The sequence below is a fragment of the Pollicipes pollicipes genome, unplaced genomic scaffold (assembly GCF_011947565.3).
Source record: "Pollicipes pollicipes isolate AB1234 unplaced genomic scaffold, Ppol_2.1 Scaffold_3087;HRSCAF=3621_pilon_pilon_pilon, whole genome shotgun sequence".
Taxonomy (NCBI): Eukaryota; Metazoa; Arthropoda; class Thecostraca; order Pollicipedomorpha; family Pollicipedidae; genus Pollicipes; species Pollicipes pollicipes.
In genome coordinates this window covers 32,690,762-32,711,694 of record NW_023596225.1, presented here as the reverse complement: position 1 = coordinate 32,711,694, position 20,933 = coordinate 32,690,762, and the positions used below count along the sequence as shown (strand labels likewise).

At 50.1% G+C, this 20,933-nt stretch overlaps 2 long non-coding RNA genes across 2 annotated transcripts in view; both read right to left on the bottom strand.

Annotated features, from left to right (window-relative positions):
* Positions 1 to 12,931, bottom strand: part of LOC119114889 (uncharacterized) — a 30,729-nt gene extending 17,798 nt beyond the window's left edge. The window contains exon 1 of the long non-coding RNA XR_005096086.1: positions 12,801 to 12,931. This is a non-coding gene — a long non-coding RNA (uncharacterized LOC119114889). The remainder of the gene's footprint in view (positions 1 to 12,800) is intronic.
* Positions 61 to 8,123, bottom strand: LOC119114887 (uncharacterized). Its single transcript, XR_005096084.1, has 2 exons — positions 7,981 to 8,123; positions 61 to 490 (listed from the first exon to the last, which is right to left on the bottom strand). It is a non-coding gene; the product is annotated as an uncharacterized LOC119114887 (long non-coding RNA).
* Positions 12,932 to 20,933: the final 8,002 nt, after the last annotated feature.

Sequence of the window (20,933 nt, the reverse complement as noted above, 5' to 3'; positions counted from 1 at the left end):
CGTTTGCGTCTTGATACGCAAAGAACGATGTTGTCTTTCGGAAAGAGAAGAAGAATGATATTCGGATATCAAAGTTTATTAATCTGCATTAACTGAGGCCGATACTAAACCCATTTTTGATTGATACGTTTCAAAGGCATGAAGTCACATGCTCAAGGTGTATCAAAACCCACGTAGCATACCGAGGGAACCACAAGATATGCTGACTAATTGCCGGATGAGTTGTGGTCGAACATAGAACAGCATTCACGTTTGGAATACGTGACACCGCACGCTAAAGCCCTGCAAATGAACGCAACACATCCGGAGGGGAATTGTTCATCCAGTACCATTCTTCACCCCTGGTAGGGATAGAAACATCTGGATCCACAGCCGTATGGACAGCAGATCTTCCCCGGAGAGCAGTTTTCCTGCGTGATGCAGTGAATTCCTTCTATGTATTCGCATGTCGTGATGATGCCCTCATTGGATGGGCATCCTCTCCCGCCAGCTGTGAAAAATAGGGACTCATCAGCAACTAGCAAGCGCTCATCAATGCTCTTTTCAATTGCGTGGTTACGAAACACTTTGCAAAGGAGGACGAGCACCAAAACGCCGATCATAGCGTGCACGATACACAAGGAGGGAAAAGTATGTCGAACTTCACCTGCCTCAGAGGTGACATGTGTGGCACACGATCAAGTTGATGACCTCGGGTCCCGCCCCATGCAAAATGTGTGACGCGTTACGCACGTGACGGCGCGCACAAGTCGGCGCCCCAGGCAGCGACTCAGGGCACGTGTGTGTAGTACGAAACGTGACATGGGCCCAGCAAGCGGCACCAGCACGCTGATCTGCGGTGGGTCGTTTGAGGACGAGCCATTGGTCCCGTGACGGCAGCGCAACGTTGGCCACAAGCGACCGGCCCACGTGGACACCCGGGATATGGTGTCAATAACTACCGGTGGGGTGAAAGCGAAAACTATAACACGACGGTGGAGTCATATTTCAGTTTTCTATATTACGTCAGAGTCCGAACCTGTCATGGCATGCAGGATATCACCGCCTTCCGCGCGTCCCCTTCACGCCCTTTGATTGGGCCTCCATTTACCCCGCGCCGCTGTGCGCATGCAGCCCACGCCCACACACCGCACAGGGGCTATGCATGCCCCGAGTCGGCGGGCTTCAGGTTGTTGGTTACCATCAACGCCGTCACAGACCGCTCGGTCTGCCCTTGCGGGGCCAGGCTGTGCTAGCTTTGGTGCAGCATACCGCCGTTGGTGTCAATATCCAATGCCTGGAGGACTTGGGAAGTCCAACCATCGCGGACACCGTGAGTGGCCATTTGGAAGGCAGTGTTTACAAAGTGCCCGTTGCGAACAGGACGAGAGATTCGCTGCAAGAACAACATATTCCCTTTCGATAAAACGAGTTTTATTGGGTTGGTAGCGTAAGGTGCATATGTTGAGTCTGAAAAGGACTGGAATACCCAGGGGATGAGGGAATTATCCACCGCCGACCCTTGTTTCCAACCAAGACCCTCAAAAACACTAAACATCTCTCCTTTGATCGTAAGCATTTGATGTGTTCGAACCTGGAATTAAGTTAGGTGAGTGTAACGGGGAAAGTACATCGTAGCCTGTGCATTAGGTGTGGTAATTGCATCATAATAAAAAACTAGGTGATCCTATTCTTCCTATCTTAGGTGGAGTGATTCCATCCCACATGAATTAGGTAGCGTGATTCTATCGCATAAAAGTCTAGCGGCGATAGACGTTGCGTAGTCCCACTGAGCCCAACATGATATAAAACATCATGATTATAGTCAAACAATGGAATTTTCTTCTCGTAAGAAGTTTTTTGTCATTCGAAGGCACAGAACTTGATTAAAAAATCTAAAGTTGTAACCGGTTTGAGATTTGCTGAAGATGCAAGGGGCCTTGTGGGATTTCGGCCACTTCAGTTTGAGGATCCTTTAGTTTCATCGGGAAGATATCTTCCTCTGTGTTACATGAAGGGATACATGTAGTGGGTATATGTGCACATGACATGCGTTTTTTCCAGAGATTAACTGATTTTACCATTCTGAGCCAAGAACTTCGCAACATATCCGGTGACACAAAATTGTAAAAGACGAAGCAGTTTTGGTTTTTAAATACCATCAAGGTTGGGCATGACAACACGACTGGAACGACTACCCACCGTTGACTTTTCAGTTGGTTCGCAGTAAGGGCTAGTGTATTGTTCGTTTTGCTCACTTCACGACTCAAAACATAAAGCGCATACAGCCACATGTACAGATAACCGAGGCGAAACCACACTACCTTATTGCAGACATGTCTATGCCTCCCGAATAACTGATGACAAAGTTTAATGAAATGCTTAGATAAAGTAAACAAACAGTTTCGATGAAAAAGCATACTTGAGAAAATCATTCTGGCTCAAACTGCTTTTATTTTCGCACGAAAGCAGTTTTAATTGTTCAAGGCGACCTACCAAATTAACATTTCCACCCTCCTGGGGACTTCCAGCAAGTTAGTCATGTTTTCCAAAATGGGAATGTACCGGACAGCATTTCATTAACCGATTAAGCGCACACGCAGCATCAGGCGTTTGCACTCCGGTGTCTTTATCATCACGAAAAAATGTCACTTACGAAACCCTTGCTGTGAATTCGCGCACAGATAGAATTGTGCGAAATCGCAGGAAGGGTTAAAAAAACTCATACCAATCGAGCAATGACGTATTGAAAGGTATGTTTGCTGTATAGAGGAATTATGTTGTCTAGACCAGTCTTTTACCACTTTTAAGTATAACTAAGAGTTACAGAAGAGCCTATTTCATCATATCTGATGCCTGCTTCAATATATTCAATTATGTGGCATTTCTTTAAATTTGTTGAAAACTCAACAATTTCAGATTGAATGAAAAACTGAAAGCGTGTTTTAACATAGTTGTGCTGCAGTGAGTGGTTGAACCAAAGCGTTGCATCTGGAGGAGGATTAGGACGTTTGGATTTGGACGATGGGTAATAAGATCATGTGGTTCTATTTCGTTCAGTTGTCCATGATATCCTTGTTATTTGCACCAAACGTACTTGCGTCAAACAATTCTCTACATAGTGTTTTTTTTACGAAAAGGTAGCGGGACTTCTGTTTCACGATTTAAAGCTAATAGAGCAAATCAATATTACAACTTTTTTCCGGCAAAGTGCCTGGTATGATAAAATCACCCCACCTAATTCGGAGGCAGGGAAAACTCACATCAAACAATTCTTTCATTTTCCGTGGCTTCTAGTTGATTCATCTTTAGGCAAACCTGGTGTCTAACCAAAAAAGTGTGCGTAGTGATTCAAAAATGGGTGGTAATTGGAGCCAATGAATCCACGCATGCAGTGATGCAATTTCGCCACGATCGTGGCGACGATTTCGATGACGGCGGGTTGTATTTGGCCCCGTTTTTCCAAATTCCGAAATGGCCGGCTTGCACGACGAATTCCGGCGCAACGTTGCGTCGCACACTCTCGTGTTGACCTTGTGAAATGTAGCCGGTACACGGGTCGACGCGCTGAAACTGGATTCACGCCTCCACCGGCTCCGGTGGCCGAGGTGTGGCGTAAGACGTGAAAAACGGTCTGAAACGGCAAAATCTGTCTTTACCGTCGCTGCGCACGTGGCACGTGGCACGTGTAGCTACGTACGTGACATCACGCGGTTCCCTGTTCAATTGTCTGTCGAGGGGTGTTGATTTCCCGTCGCTCCGACCGTCGGTTGCCGAGATGCGGCCGGGGTTTCTAACTGCTGATCGCCGGTTTTTATGGAGGTCGCTTTTTCACGCCTCCCATGTAAAACCAATTGGCCAAAAATGTGCATTCAAATACGCACCACGCACTATACGTTGACTCTACCGCTACGAAACTCGACTCAGTACGTCGCCACGTGAGCACGTCCATCGTGTCAAAATTTTACCTTTAAGCGACCCGCCGTTTGACTTCCGCCACCTCCATCTCCACAATGCAGAAGTTTTGCCACGTGCATTCTGTTTGAATTTTTTACAAGGCTAAAATCGACAGGATGTGCTATTTGATTGGCAGTTAAACCCAAGTGAAAGTTTCAAAAACCAACGTTTTTGCTCATATTTCGGTTGTTCTTGGACTGACCTTAAAAATTATAACACCGAACGGTGCTCAGTGTTAAGACGCCTTGTTTACTGTAGAGCGCGCCTGGTTTCAGGCAAAATTCAGGGACTGGATCATTTCAGAACAAAGAAGATTTTTCTTACATTTTGCTGCCTCTTTCGTCCCACTTGTCGTTGTTCTTTGCAATCGACTTTTCCTGTCGTGATCTTTCATTTTTCTTTTAACGAAGCATATCAGACTGTTAGTCATGTTCAAAGCTACACTTGGTCCCAAATCCATAGGATATTAAAATCTAACGCTGTAGCCATAAGACAGTACCAATAGCCCTATTCCTCGGAGAAGAAAAGGCAGGAGAAAGGAAATATAGTTGCCTTGATATTTCGCCAACATGCTTTTATCGAAACGAATAGCAGTAGCGAATTCAAAATTGTTGCTGCTGCTTTCACCACAAAATACAGATCGCAACGGTTAGCGGATACACGGTGCCATAATATTCACACACCTAAGGCCATAAGACACGTAATGGTTTGTGAGATTAAATGAAAGCCTTCTAAACACGGGAATGACCTAAGTCCTTTACAGTTAACCCGATGCCCAATAACCAATTACAATAACCCAATGCCCGTCCCCACAACCAAAATGCCTGCCGCCCCACATGAGCGCCATAGAAGAGCGCCATCGACGCCCTAAGGTGGCGTACAAAGGGGTGTTGTCACTTGTCGATTAGAAGAGCCGCGTGCATCCAATGCCGGCTCTCTGGGTGAATCCTTGAATGACTGCTATGCGGCCTAAATTAAAAACTTGCTAAAAACAATCCAAACATGAAAGGCAGATCTTCCCTTTCATCAAAACAAAACGGACTAGATCCGATGAGGAAAAATGGGGTGGTGTATACATATATATATATATATACATATATATATATATATATATATATATATATATATATATATATATATATATGTATATACATATATATTTGTGTGTGTGTGTGTATATAGAATAGAGAGAGAGAGAGAGAGAGAGGGAGAGAGAGAGGGAGAGATTATATATATATATATATATATATATATACATATATATATATATATGTATCCATAGGAGAGAGTTATCGGGTGCTCGGTTTGGCCCCCGAAGAAATTTCACAGCTTGACGCCCGTGATTCAGTATGCAAGATTCGGAAACCTCTCCATTTTTTTAGGGAGCGGTATGGTATCCAGGAGTTTGTTCGCGTCTTAGATAGCCAAGGCCTGGCTTCGTCACTTATCCCATAACCTACTAAACGACATCCGATGCAACAGTTTCCAGTGAACGATATACGCATCAGTGTAGAAACTACGCGGTAGTCTTCCGAGAACCAATGGACGCAGCCGCATTTCTCACCGCAGACCTAGCCCGCGGCGGCATTGCGTCAGCTGACCTTTACCCGCCGCTCACAGACCGGCTCACAGACCGACATCCTGCCGTGGGGGCTGCCCAGGTGCTGCGCCACCAGAGGCCAGGTGGCGGGCGGTGAGTGACGGCCGGCAGAACAGCGACCTTCGACGGACCCGGATGTTTCGTGACCGGCTGTCACAGGGACATACCGCAGGCGAAGGATGACAAAGGTCGTCACATATGACATTACGGTGGTCGGACGTGTGGCGCCGCCCAGTTTAGCAAATGTCAGTGTCTGATGTGCTTTGTTCTGTCGCGTGTTTACTCGCCATGCCATCTGCAAAAGTTTCTAAAGACTCAACCATGTTCCATGTAGGATAATGTTACGGAAATGACACACCCGTAAAGCGAAAGAACCCTCCTGTGGTGGCTCACAGGTTTTCACCTAATCAGTAGCTTTGCTAGATAAAAAGCTAATAGGCTTTTCGCCAACAGGCACTCGCTCAACTGCCATGTTTTACTCCTTTGCCCCATGGTGTATGATCCATTTTAAGTACAGTTTACACTCAGCTAGCGTGCAGTTTATCATCATCACATCAGCGTACAGTTGATCGGCAACTAGCTCGCGTGCTGTTTTGGTTGTAGTACTCTGAGAATTTGGATACATGATTGCTTAACCACATGGCTTTTTCTTGCAATGTTGCATTATGGCAACAACCTCATCTCCCTCAATCCCATTCGATCGATGTCAGATATCGTTAATCAGAGCAGACACCCACGTGAAACTAACTGCACAATGCGGGTAAGGATGTTCTTATCAATAGACAACCCGAACACTGTTCGACTGGTGCGTGCGCCGGCAGTCGACCGAGAAACGACCAATGCCACCTTCTACCAACCTGACCTCGATTATAACATGCTGTGGATGAACCATGACATGATGGAATGTGAAAACGGCATAGTCTAGCTATTGTGTCTAAAATGCAACGGCAATATCTGCGCTGACCAGATGCGCTCTGTTCTTTTTTTATCGCTGTAACTGAAAACGCAAACCACGCCACACATGTCGACGTTGTCTCTTGAGGCTTGACTACAAGCCTAAGCGAACCAATTTGCAAGCAATCCCTCTTCTAAATTTATGCACAAAAGCCAAACTACATTGACTTCTACCTGCTAATCTTAAGAAATATGGCTTTCCCAGTGCATCGCTACCACCCGTTTGTGTGGGTTTCCCAAAGCCTGCACGCTCTATGCACCCCTGTTTTGGTGTCGCATGCAAGGGAAAACACTTCAGCCGGCAACAGAACAGCCCACTTGTCCCGTACCCAAAAGCGCGTCAAGCTGTTTTGACAGAGTCACTTTCAACACAAAAATCAGAGAAAAGCATGAGCAATGATTGAATGGACCAGACAGAGAATTAGATAAAAAAAAACAGAGCTACAATTTAAGACATTACAGCTAAGCAATGTTTCAGTACTATCCCATGGCAAAGAGTCTTGCCCCCACCTGTTATTGCCTGCATTTGCAAACACGGAAAAGGTACTTTGAAAGCTGTACATGGTGAGTATTGTGGCATTTAATAGACCATAGTCCTCGCATAGTCCTTGAATTATTTGGATCTGTCGATAGTGGGACAAGTAGTGAGAGAGGTATGCTATTTGCTCAAGCATTGAAGCGCATCGGCTGTTCCGCTGATGGTGGGTGACAACTGAGAGGTTAAAACGTACGACTTGAATATTCATATAGGCATACAGGGGTAAACAATTGGTGAATGAGTTAAGCTGACCAAGAGGAATCCCTTTTGTGACAACGATCAGGTAGCTGAGAGCGGGGACAGCGCAGCAGAGGAGGCAGAGGTAACAGCGTGGAAGAGTATTTGTTTTCTCCACCCCTAATTTTTGGGAGCCCTCTTTCTTGCAACTAAGGGCATCGTAACTACACAGAAAGTACCAAAACTCAGATCACGTGGGCCCCATTATTAAGATCGTTGGGAAGGCCCCATTCTGTCCAAGAGAACGCCTGAAAAATCATGCCCATCCAACTTTAAACCCTTGGTGGCGCCTCTCCATGGTAGCGAAAAATGTGCAGTCAAACTCAGAAAATATTACTGATTGGCACCTCTGAAAACTAAATGCACAATGCCGCACTGAAAGTGACAGTCCAACGCACAAAATGACAGAACCCAGTCTGGCTAAGTGGGTGTAGCCACTGAGGAGTGATAGGACATTTCAGCCAAATTTTCCAGAATTGGTGGCTTGTGTCCTCCACTTTGAGCTTCCTCATCCCTCCACTGAGGGATGCGGCCGCCCTGTGGGCGTAAGTGAGGCTCGCAAACTGCCTTGTGGAGTCAGAATCCCTGCTCTTTCCAGGAAAACGAAATAAGAAAAACGACATTTTGATAGAGACAATCCTTTCAACCCAGCCAAGTTTCCTTAAACATTCAGAGCGATGCAAATACAGCAGAGACACGAGCTGACAAAGCTTACTGGGCTGTTGGGAGGCCGAGCAGACGCTAGCCAGCGCCAGCAGGCAGACGATGGTCAGCACCGAAGCACGCATCGCTGGGAAGTGGCAGCTGTCCACGGCGGTGGCTCCCCCTCCGCGAGCTCCACCGTCTGCGTCAACCGCCCGCGGCAGGCATTACGCGGCGGTGAAGGTCAGCTGACGGCCGGCCCGTCACCTGGCGTGCTTCGGGACGTGCTCAGTCCCGCGGGCAGCGGGCTGACTGACGTCCCCATCACAATGATGGGCAAAACTGGTCCAAAAGTAAATGTGTGAAGAAATTGTTATCACTTTGGTTATTGACAGATGTCTGGGAGCGTTGTATGAGAGAGGTGGTGTACTGTCCAAACAATCACAGGGTGACTACTTTTCTAAGCTTTTCTTCGGAAAGACTTCATTGCCCACGAAAAAAATGGGCACGCAGCATTTTAAAGCTTGCAGTTTACTTGGCTTGCTATTTCTTCCTGCAGAACCCGCTTGCCTCTGTGTAAGTCAAGCTCAAAAATACTTTGGTAGACCTTACTGTACAACTCAGATGACGAAGAATCGAAGTGCGAGCCGTAAGGACACGAGAAAGTTACGCCACCAACGTCAAGGTCGACCTCTTAGTGTGATTTGATCGGCCGGTGTCCTCAAAATAGGCATCAAACTACCCAAGACCCGTCAAGTTTTGAAATTGTCTTTCCATCTCGCTCATGCATGAACATACAATCTAGGGATGCACAAACCATTAAGTAGCCTGGTGCTCACTTTAATGTTGACTGCATAATTAGGGTTTGAAAGAAGTGAAACTAAGTAAGGGTTCATCAGAGCGTGTTTATAAGAAGGTTCCAAAAATTGAGAATCCTTCAAAATTGAAAATTCAGAAAAGGCGCGAAAACATACCTGATTTTTCGGCATTTTTAGGATAAAAGTGCCGTTTAAATGCTGTATCATTCAGCGTTTCAAGTGTTATGCAAGTGCAGAGAACCTTCTCCCATTTGTCTACGTCTTCAGATACATTTCTTTATGTGCTCTTTTTCTGTGCTGCGCTGCACAGTGCATGATCAATGTATTGTTCATCTGCTTCAACGTCTCGCTCATTTTTTGATGATCAGATTTAGCCCAAGCCTTTTGGATTTCAGGTATTTCTGGAACCACAGTTTTCGCAAAGTAGTAATCGTTTTGAAAGCCGTACTCCTACCACCCGACTGTGTTATTCCAAGTCAACGGAGAGAGCTTGGCAATGAAAGTTTAACGCACCGCAACGCTTCGCATGGCCCGTCCTGCCCTCTGACGTCATCCAACCACTGACGTGGCTGCTGCCACTGGCTACGATCCATATCTGTCTAGTACGAATGGCCTTCCCCTGCCTTCTTACCTCTCACCCGTTAATTGAAACGAAGGATTTTGCTTCCCCTCACCGAATTGGTCAATCCATAATTTTGCGGCATGGACATTGCGGCAGCCCCTGAAAACTTGTCTTTTGAAAATGAATTTTGCAGGCGTTTGCTCCACCCCTCGAATTGGGTGCCTAAAGTAAATTTAAGTTATGATGCCCAGAGATGAAAGTTTTTCGTGCCGCTTCACCGAATGGGCGAATGCAGAAATGTTATCAAGGTGCAAGGCACAAAAATAAGTTGCCCATTGGAATAAAACTTGGTCCCCTTCTAAAATGGACGGGTTTAGACCTTTGAAATGGCCCGTTGGAATTTGGTGTCTCTTGAAAGGCTCGTCGTGCCCCGAAATGAAGGTTTTGATGTTCCTTCAACATGGGATTTTGGTGCCTCGAAGAGACACCGAAAACTCATGTGGCCCAAAGGGGGGAAGGGAGGGGGGCATGATCCCGACGTCCTACTCTGGATGCGTGCCCGCACAAGTTTGCGCGTCGACCCACAATGAACGATGTTGTCTTTCGGAAGCATAAAAAGAATGACATTCGGATATCAAAGTTTATTAATCTGCTTTAACTGAAGTCGCTACTTAACCCATTTTCAAGTGATTCCTTTCAAAGGCATGAAGTCACATGCTCAAGGTGTGTCAAAACCCACGTAGCATATCAAGAAAACCACAAGATAGGCTGACTAATCGCCGGATGAGTTGTGGTTAAACATAGAAAAGCATTCACGTTTAGAATACGTGACACCGCACGCTAAAGCCCTGCAAATGAGCGCAAGACATCCGGAGGGGAATTGCTCATCCAGTACCATGCTTCACCCCTGGTAGGGATAGAAACATCTGGATCCACAGCCGTATGGACAGCAGATCTTCCCCGGAGGGCAGTCTTCCTGCGTGATGCAGTGAATTCCTTCTATGTATTCGCATGTCGTGATAATGCCCTCATTGGATGGGCATCCTCTCCGGCCAGCTGTGAAAAATAGGGACTCATCAGCAACTAGCAAGCGCTCATCAATGCTCTTTTCAATTGCGTGGTTACGAAACACTTTGCAAAGGAGGACGAGCACCAAAACGCCGATCATAGTGTGCACAATACACAAGGAGGGAAAAGTATGTAGAACTTTACCTGCCTCAGAGGTGACATGTGTGGCACACGATCAAGTTGATGATCTCGGGTCCCGCCCCATGCAAAATGTGTGACGCGTTACGCACGTGACGGCGCGCACAAGTCGGCGCCCCAGGCAGCGACTCAGGGCACGCGTGTGCAGAACGAGCCGTGACATTGGCTCAGCAAGGGGCACCAGCACTCTGATTTGCGTTGGGTCATTTGAGGACGAGCCATTGGTCCCGTGACGGTAGCGCAACGTTGGCCACAAGCGACCGGCCCACGTGGACACCCGGGATATGGTGTCAATAACTACCGGTGGGGTGAAAGCGAAAACTATAACACGACGGTGGAGCCATATTTCAGTTTTCTATGTCATGTCGGAACCCAAACCTGTCACGGCATGCAGGCTACCGCCACCTTCCGCACGCCCCCTTCGCGCCCTTTGATTGGGCCTCCATTTACCCCCACGCCGCTGTGCGCATGTAGCCCACGCCCACACACCGCACAGGGGCTATGCATGCCCTGAGTCGGCGGGCTTCAGGTTGTTGGTTACCATCAACACCGTCACAGACCGCTCGGTCTGCCCTTGCGGGGCCAGGCTGTGCCAGCTTTGGTGCAGCATACCGCCGTCGGTGTCAATATCCAATGCCTGGAGGCCTGGGGAAGTCCAACCATCGCGGATCCCGTGAATGGCCATTTGGAAGGCAGTGTTTACAAAGTGCCCGTTGCGAACAGGGCGAGAGATTCGCTGCAAGAACAACATATTCCCTTTCGATAAAACGAGTTTTATTGGGCTGGCAGCGTAAGGTACATATGTTGAGTCTGAAAAGGACTGGAATACCCAGGGGATGAGGGAATTATCCACCGTCGACCCTTGTTTCCAACCAAGACCCTCAAAAACACCAAACATCTCTCCTTTGATCGTAAGCATTTGATGTGTTCGAACCTGGAATTAAGTTAGGTGAGTGTAACGGGGAAAGTACATGGTACCCTGTGGATTAGGTGTGGTAATTGTATCATAATAAAAAACTAGGTGATCCTATTCTTCTTATCTTAGGTGGAGTGATTCCATCCCACATGAATTAAGTAGCGTGATTCTATCGCATAAAAGTCTAGCGGCGATAGACACTGCGTGGTCCCACTGAGCCCAACATGAAATAAAACATCATGATTATAGTCAAACAATGGAATTTTCTTCTCGTAGTAGGTTTTTGCCATTCGAAGGCACAGAACTCGATTAAAAAACCTAAAGTTGTAACCGGTTTGAGATTTGCTGAAGATGCAAGGGGCCTTGTGGGATTTCGGCCACTTCAGTTTGAGGATCCTTTAGTTTCATCGGGAAGATATCTTCCTCTGTGTTACATGAAGGGATACATGTAGTGGGTATATGTGCACATGACATGCGTTTTTTCCAGAGATTAACTGATTTTACCATTCTGAGCCAAGAACTTCGCAACATATCCGGTGACACAAACTTGTAAAAGACGAAGCAGTTTTGGTTTTTAAATACCATCAAGGTTGGGCATGGCAACACGACTGGAACGACTACCCACCATTAACTTCATAATGCCGCACGGAAAGTGACAGACCAATGCACAAAATAAATAAAAAAACGCCGTGTGGTATAAGCGGTAGGAGCCACTGGGGGGTGCAAGGAAACGTTTCGACTAAATTTTCCAAAACTGATGGTTCGTCTCCTCCACTTTTGCTCATCAAATGCACATCTTGCCTTCTTTTCACGTTAGAAACTTCGTATGCAGGTCAGATTGCTCCAGATTTCAGTTTGATCTCTCCAATCAAGATTTGTCCCACCTCGATTTGAAAGTTGCGGTTGCACCTCGGGGCATGAGTGACAGAGATCTAACATACCAAAACTAGTGGGGCTAAAAATTCCCTGGAAGGATTTGGGTATACCAAAGAGCCGCTTTCAAGTTCAACATGTAAAAGGTAGCAACAATCTCCCTTCATTCACATGATGTACCTATCTTCCGGGAGTTTCTCTTGGCGCGTATTGATATGCAGACCTTGCGAGTGAAGACGGGTCCAGTGGGTGGCCATTATTGACTTTAGGAACCCTACCACAACCTTTTTTAGCTTATGGTGTGAATGCAAAAACAAAGCGCACAGTAACAACATTTCAGGTGTTGGGAATTTTCTGAGACTGGGAAACCGCTCTGTGTACTCATAATTCTTGCTCTTTCTGGGAAACAAAATAAGAAAAATAAATTTGAATAGACACAATGTATTTAACCCAACCAAGTTTCCTTGAACAGTCAGAGCGATGCGGATACAGCAGAGACACGAGCTGACAATGCTTACTGGGCGGATGGGAGGCCGAGCAGACGCCGGCCATCGCCAGCAGGCAGACGATGGTCAGCACCGAAGCACGCATCGCTGGGAAGTGACAGCTGTCCACGGCGGTGGCTCCCCCTCCGCTAGCCCCCACTGTTTGTGTCAACCGCCCACGGTAAATGCCGCGACGGTAAAGGTCAGATGTCGGCCGGCCCGTCACCTGGCGTGATTCGGGAAGGGCATACCCTTGCGGGCAACGGTGGTGACTCACAGCTCCCATCACAATGATGGACAAAACTTGTCCAAAAAAGGTGCGATTTAATTTGTATCACTTTGATTATTCACAGATTTCTGGAAAAGTTGTGTGGAAGCGATGGTGTACTGTCCACACAATCACAGAGTCACTTCTATTTGAGGCTGTCCTTCCGAAAGATTTCATTGCCCACTAAAACAAATGAGAACGCGGAATTTTGACGCTCGCAGATTACTTGATTTGCTATTTCTTCCTGCAGGACTTGCTCGCCTCCATCTAAGTTAAACTCAGAAATGCCTTGCCCGACCATACTGTACAAACTAAGATGGCGAAGAATCAAAGTGCGAGCTAGAAGATCATGAGAAAGTTGCGACACCAGCATCAAGGTCGGCCCCTTATTGTGATTTCATCGGCCAAACAGTCTCCTCAAAAGAAGACATCAAACTACCAAAGACCTGTCAAGTTTTGGAATTTTCCTTTCATGCGACTCATGAATCAAACTGAAATCTGGTGATGCACAAATCATTAAGCAGCTTTGTGCTGTTCTTTAATGCTGACTGCATAAACACATTTTAGGTTTTGCTGAATCCGGGGATTCCGGACTCCCGAACACCACAGGATCTCCAGCCACGGTTGTGGTGCTCCTGGATTTTGGTCCCCCTTCAAAATCTAGGCATCGGGACCTGTGAATGGATGACTTGGATTTGGTCCTTTAGAAAATACATTTCATAGTGCATTGAAATAAAGGGTATGGTGCCCCCTCACCGAATGGGTCAATCCAGAATTTCGCGGCATGGGCATTGTTGCAGCCCCTGAAAACTTGTCTTTTGAAAAAGAATGTGTTGGGGGCCTTTGCTTTGCCCCTCAAATTGGCCCCTTATGGTAAATTAAAGTTGATGCCCAGACATGAACGTAAAATGCCCAGTAAAATTATGATGCCCAGACATGAGCGATTTTGGTGCCGCCTCGCTCGATGGGCCAATTCAAAACTCTCAAAGTGCAAAGTACGAAAATGAGGTGGCCATTGGAATGAAATTGGGCCCCCTTCCGAAATGGGCGGTTTTGGACCTTTAAAATGGCACGTTTGGATCTGGTGTCTCTTGAAAAAGGTTATTGTGCCCCGAAATGAAGGTTTTGATGTCCCTTCGACGTGGGATTTTGGTGCTCCGAAGGGACACCGAAAACTCATGGGGCCCAAAGGGAGGGGGAGGGGGGCACGATCCCGATACCCTACTCTGGACCCTTACCTGTATGCGTTTGCGTTTCGACACACATTGAACGACGTCGTCATTCGGAAGCAAAAAAAGACTTGCATTCGGATATAAAAGTTTATTGATCTGCATCAATGGGAGTCGATACAACCCATTTTCAAGAGATGCGTTTCAAATACATGAAACCAGACGGTCCACGTGTATGGGAACCCACGTAGCATATCAAGAAAACCACAAAAGAAGTTGACTAATTGCGGGATGAGTTGTCGATGAACATAGAAAAGTATTATCGCCTAAAATACGTGAAACCGCACGCTACAACCCTGCAAATGAACGCAAGACACCGGAGGGGAACGGCTTATCCAGTACCATTTTTCACCCCTGGTAGGAATAGAAGCACCTGGATCCACAGCCGTATGGACAGCAGATCTTCCCTGCAGCGCAATATTTCTGCGTGGTGCAGCGAATTGCTGGTATGCCTTCGCCTGTCGTGATGATGTCCACATTGGATGGAGAATGGGTACCCTTTCCGGGAATCTGCGGATAATGGAGACTTATTAGCAACTAGCAAGCGCTCATCAGTGCTCTTTTCAATGGGATGTTTACAACAATTTACGAAGGAGGACGAGCACCAAAACGCCGATCATAGTATGCACAATATACAACTGGTGAAAAGATGGCGAGCTTCACCTGCCTCAGAGGTGACATGTGTGGCACACGATCAAGTTGATGATCCCGGGTCCCGCCTCATGCAAAATGTGTGACGCGTTACGCACGTGACGGCGCGCACGCTTCGGCGCCGAAATACAGCGCCTCAGGGCACGTGTGTGACCCGAGCCTTGCCTGAGCGCGGCGGCGCGCAGCATCTCACTCCTCGGATGTTAAGGCAGCACTTTTGGACAAGCCCGCAGTCGGTGTCGATGGCGCAGTAGTGGATGTCACTTCCTGTAACCGGCACGGCGACAACAGGCGGGCACCGGCCCGGGTTGGGGCCTGAAGGGATGTGTGTCGTCAACCATTTACAAGTTGAGTTGGGGCGGGGAAAATGCGTATATCAAACGTGGTTTTGCGATGCCTTACCGACATTTTGGTGTCACAGTTATCTCAATATCATAAAGTTTCTGATTTATGAATAACATACGTGACAGCAAGTCGCTGACATTGGCTCATATCTTCACATTTTACGTGCAGTTGAGGTCCCTTTTGCATTTATGCGGAACCTGCATAGCCATCCGCTTGGCAGCGTGAAGCAAAATTGCTGGTAAAAAGGCATGTTAAATTTTCCAAACAGCGTGTAAAGCGCGTAATATTTCTCATGTGATCCAACAACGAGATGCGAGCAGCGAGTAAACATTCAATCAAATACGTTATACCTCTGTAGCTCCATAGCATGACATGATGAAGCCGGTTGCCGTTGGAAGTGTGTCCATATGGGCAATACTACTCACATTGATAACGCTTGTAACTAGCTGAACTGGTTGCCAAAATCACTAGACAACGAGAGTGCGTGGTCAATGTACAAACGATCCTGTCAAGTTCCAAGTGTAAGCAGCATTGCAACACTTTCACTCCACAGCTGTCCCATACCGGCCTAACTGATGACATCGGTAGCTGCAATCCCAGACCAGACATCTGCATGAAGAGCTGGCAGGCGATGGTGGCGCGCCGGCCGACCCCACCAACTGGCCGTTCGCATGCGGTGATGCAACGCAGCACACGACAGCACTTGTGGTCCCCCTTGCAGTCATAGTCATCTCTGCAGAGCTTCTTGATCTCGTGAGGCTGGCAGGCTAGCGCGACAAACGCTCGAGAGATGCATTCCCCAGGTTTCGCTTTAAATAACTGTAGCGTAAGCACTTTTGAGTAGACCACTTACGATTACATTGCAGATGTATATGTAAGACACATATGCAAGGCAAGTGTCAGACACGAATACAACCATTCGTTGGACTTGAAGTGCAAATACGCAGCGCAGAAATAGCAATAGCTGTTTTTGTTATAGGCTCCAGGCTGCCAATAACTGTCGGGGCCCCCTCTCAGCAAACGACATGCCATTGGACTAAGGGGTGAGAGAAAGTCATTCCACCATAGTTTCATTCATTGAGCTGCGGTGGCTCATTCGAAAGTGATACAATGGCCTCTGGAACGGTAGCCCAACGGGGCCCATAGTGGGCTACCTTGCGTTTGGGGCACCTGGGCTTCACTACTGTAAGCGTACATTTTCATTTCTCGTTGTTTTGCGCGCCACCCGTCCTGGACCAGAGGGGTTCCGCGCACAGAGCGTGGGGACGCGAACCAGCCGGCCATGGTCAAGGGCTTCCCTCTCCCCTCCATCCCACTCCGCCCCGAACAAACAGGTCCGTCAGGTCGAGGGATGAGTGCGGCTCGGCTCGACGATCCGGCCGATCAGCTCACGTCGCCAGAGCAACACCACGTGCGTCTTCCAGAACAACCATGACGGCGGCCCCACCTGCCAAGATCGTCCATCGCGCCAAGACAAATGGAGGCGGGAGCGGGCGATCGGCGAGGCAAATACGCACGGGAACGCTCAAAATAACATGTTGTGAGACTGTTTGCGATTTCACCTCAATAACTCCCGCCGCGCCGGCGCCGCCGTCGCCCCAGACGCCGTCGGGAGAGCCACGCCACGTGGGAACTGGGCCAGAGGGGGACGCGCAGGGCCCGCCCGAGGCGAGAGCGGGCTGGCCTTGCGTCGTCGCCAGCGACGCTACGCCCGAGATATGGCCTAGGGGCACGTCGAGGGCCGGACTCTAATAGCGGCGCATGCCGGCCCGGCGACGCATTGGACGGAGGGGGCGAGGCGGCAAACCCATCGGGTCACGCGAGGCGACGGAGGCGGGTCGACCCAGTTGAAAGACATCGAAATTTGATAAATTATCATGCGAGGGCCTCCGGAGGACAGTACGGACCAAGCAGAACGGACAGCGGGGAGAGTACGGACAGTGCGGAGAGTACGGACAGTACGGAGAGTACGGACCAGGCAGTACGGACAGTGCGGAGAGTACGGACAGTGCGGAGAGTGCGGACAGTAAGGACGGTACGGACCAGTGAGTACGGACGGTACCAGTGAGTGCGCCCGACGCCTACCGTGGCGCCTTGAGGTCGAGCCTCGAGGTCTCAGCCCGCAGCACCCGCCTGCGACGTTCGACGCGGCGGACAACGGTCACCGACGACAGCGCACACGATGTGAGTGCCCAGGCTGTTGATCCCCCCCCCCCCCTCCTTCCAACTCACCGGGCCATGGACGGCTGGCGCTCCGAGCGTGCCCTTTCACCCCGCTCCCCACCGGGCGGCGTAGGCCGCGGTTACCGGGTCCCTTCCGCAGAGCCGGGGAGAGGGGGAGGGGCTCGGGGGATGAGTGTGGTAGGTGTCACGCGGCTTGACGCTGAGCTCGCCTGAGCGATGGACTGGTGCGTCGCAGTCTGTGAGAGATGTTTTGCCTCGTCTTTGTGTGTGAATACAGGTGACAGTTTGCATAGCGATGGTTTAGCGAGGGAGCGAGGCTGGACGAGGTCGGTTCGGGCGGCGAGAGGACACTCGGCCCGGCGTTGGGCGGCGCTGTGTCCGGAGTCCGGGACGCATGCTTGGGCCCGGCGGCCAGTTCGTTGACACGCCCCGTAGGCGTCCGGAGCTTACCAATGGCGGAAGCCAGGCAGAGGCGCATCGGCTTGTCTTGGCCCTCGTCTGGCCGTCGTCGCGGCCGGACGCGATGTACGGGCCGCGCCGACATGCAATGGTGGCAGGATGTGGGTCAGGTGGACCGTTTGCCGTACATTTCTCGTTTCGCTTACCCCTTCTTTATGTCAATAGTTAGAAGCCGGTTTAGTGTCAATAGTTAGAGACAATAAGTCGGAACCTCACGGGCTCGATCCAGCGCGCATGCTCGGCCTCTCACGTGATAGGTTAGCGCGGCCTAGCTCCGCGCATGCTGCGCGGATTCCCCCAGCGAGCGCGTGTATTGCCCGGCTTCTATCTCCCTCTCCCTTTCATTAGGCCTGGATCGCTCTCTGGCCAATTGATGCACGGCGTTACTGTTTCGTTAGCGAAGGCCCATCTCGTCCGAGATGGATCCGACGCGGACGCCGGAGGTTCGGTATAGGGGAGAACGGCGTCGAATTCTCCGAACCGGACATGACCCCGGTATGTAGGCTAGAGGTCGAAGAGAGACCGCCTGCTCCGGGATGTTGAGGCATAGCGGTGAGGCGCGCCGAGCCCGCGACATCTCGAAGGATCTCCCGCAGTTCCGCAAGACCGGGAAAGGTTACTCGCGGGGCGTCGCCCGGGTCGGCGTTCGGGAGGAGACACGGACGCCATCTGTCAGTCGCTATGGGCAATTGCGGTAGAGGGCAGCACCCGACGGTGCGCGATGGCGATGCGGGCACCCGCGACCCGCCGGCAGATGACAGTCTCTCGCGGTGTGGATGGACGGAGCAGTCCACCGCTCGCGGCCCGCCGGCAAGCGAGTAGCCCGGCGCGGCTGTGACAAGGACGAGGAGCCAGACGACCGTAGTCCTGCTTTTACGCAGATAGACGTTTGTGGGTAGCGCGGCACAAGACACAGTTTCGCTCTTTTTTCGAGACGGCCGACTCGTTTTGTTGTTTCCCGCTTGACCCCAGGCGTCACGGCCTAAAGAAGCGTTGGTCATGATGTGGCCTTGGATCCGTGGGGGCCGCCTGGGAAGCTCGATTGTGCATGGCGGTAGCGGAGTCTATCCGTGGTGTCTCCGCCTTGGGAGAGGGCAGGAGTCAGTCCGCTCTCTTCCGACGTGGTGCATGCCGGGCCTTATGAGCGATTGGTGACGGGATGTTCGGGACGGATAGGGATCCCGCCATCGACGCTCATAAGGGAAGGCGACGAGGAGTCAGGTCGCCGGACAGGCCGGTCAGGCCGAGTCTCCAGAGCGCGCCGGCCGAGGAGACCTTAAGGCGTGAACGCGGGTAGCGCCGGGCGCTCGTCGTCTGCCGAGAGGCTCCACCGTCCCATGAGCACGCTGTCTGCCTCCAGGCCTCTGAGGGGCGCGCCGTGGGGCGGTGCCTTGCAAAGCCCGCTCCGGCAGGCGGGAGGCGAGGGCGCAGAAGCGCCGGAAGCGACGCCTCCGTGCTGGACGAGGCGCTGCCTAAGGCGCATGCGCGGCAGCGGAAAGCTACGAGCGGTGGATGTGGCCGTGTGAATAATGGGCCGCCCATCGTGGACGGAACGTGGGGAGCGTCGTCCAAATAGGGAGCCGTAACCCTGGAGGTCAGGCGAGGGAGCGAGTCGCCGTTCAGCTTTGACACTCGTGGTCGGCCCAGCAGTGCGTCGGTGTCAAGCTGGCAAATCATCGTGATATGCTTTGAACGGGGCTTAAACGTACATTTATGGCAAGACCGAAATGTGATAAGTGAATTAAAACTTAACGAGGACCCATGCAGACGAGCCAATTATAATGTCAAGGTGCGGGAAATAAAGGGGGGGGGGGGGGGGGTCCCACCCGTGTGCGTGCCAAGGATGAACGAGATGATGTGGGCGCCAGCGTTTTCGCTGATTTCGTCATCAATAAACACAGTTGAACAAAACAACGGCTACAATTACCCCACTAATGGATTTCTACACCTGTGCAAAGCGGTCACCCGTTCTGTTCAGAGCCAGGGCGACTGTTGGTTCCGACGCCGTCATGTGTGTGTGTGTGTGTGTGTGTGTGTGTGTGTGTGCGTGCGTGCGTGAGTGCGTGCGTGCGTGCGTGCGTGCGTGAGTGCGTGCGTGCGTGCTGGTGCGTGCGTGTGTGTGCATGGTGGTGCATGCGTGTGGGTGTGGTGTGTGTGGGTGTGGGTGTGGGTGTGGGGTGGGTGGTGGGGTGGGGGTGTGGGTGTGGGGTGGGTGTGGGTGTGGGTGTGGGTTGGGTGTGGGTGTGGGTGTGTGGGTGTGGGTGGGGGTGTGGGTGTGTGGGTGGGGTGTGGGTGTGGGTGTGGGTGTGGGTGTGGGTGTGGGGTGGGGGTGGGGTGTGGGTGTGGGTGGTGGGTGGGTGTGGATGTGGGGTGTGTGGGGTATGTGTGTGGGGGGGTGGGTGTGGGTGTGGGTGGTATGTGTGTGTGGGGGTGTATGTGTTGTGGTGTGTGTGGGTGTGTGTGTGGTGTGTGTGTGTGGTGGTGGTGTGTGTTGGTGTGTGTGTGTGTGTGTGTGTGGTGTGTGTGTGTGTGTGTGTGTGTACATGTGAATACCACAATTATAATCGGCACGTAAACATGCAGAAGACTGGGAGATGGTAGGACAATTAGATCTATCTTAACTGCATAATTATTGACACCTATCAATAAAGATAGTGATGATTTTTTTTTATTCCATGCTTCCTCCACCTTGTAACTTTCAAAGGACAAATCTAGCGCAGAGTTTGATCAAGCCGCGCTTGAACAACATGGTCACCTTACTGCGAATATTTTACATTTATGCAACTCGTCGGACAACTACGAGCTATTCGTGCACCATATATCCAACTGTCAAGCCTCCGCGACCTCTACAGGGCTCCAACTAACCAGTCGCAGGTCAAGTGGTGCTGCGTCAGAGATTGTTAGGATCAGGAGCGTACATTTAGTCTCCGGAGCATATGTCCCCCTCCCCCGTTAACCAAAAATATGACATTTATTACCACGTACGCTGGCTGGCAAAAATTCCAGGTAGATGTGGAAAAATTCGGTCCA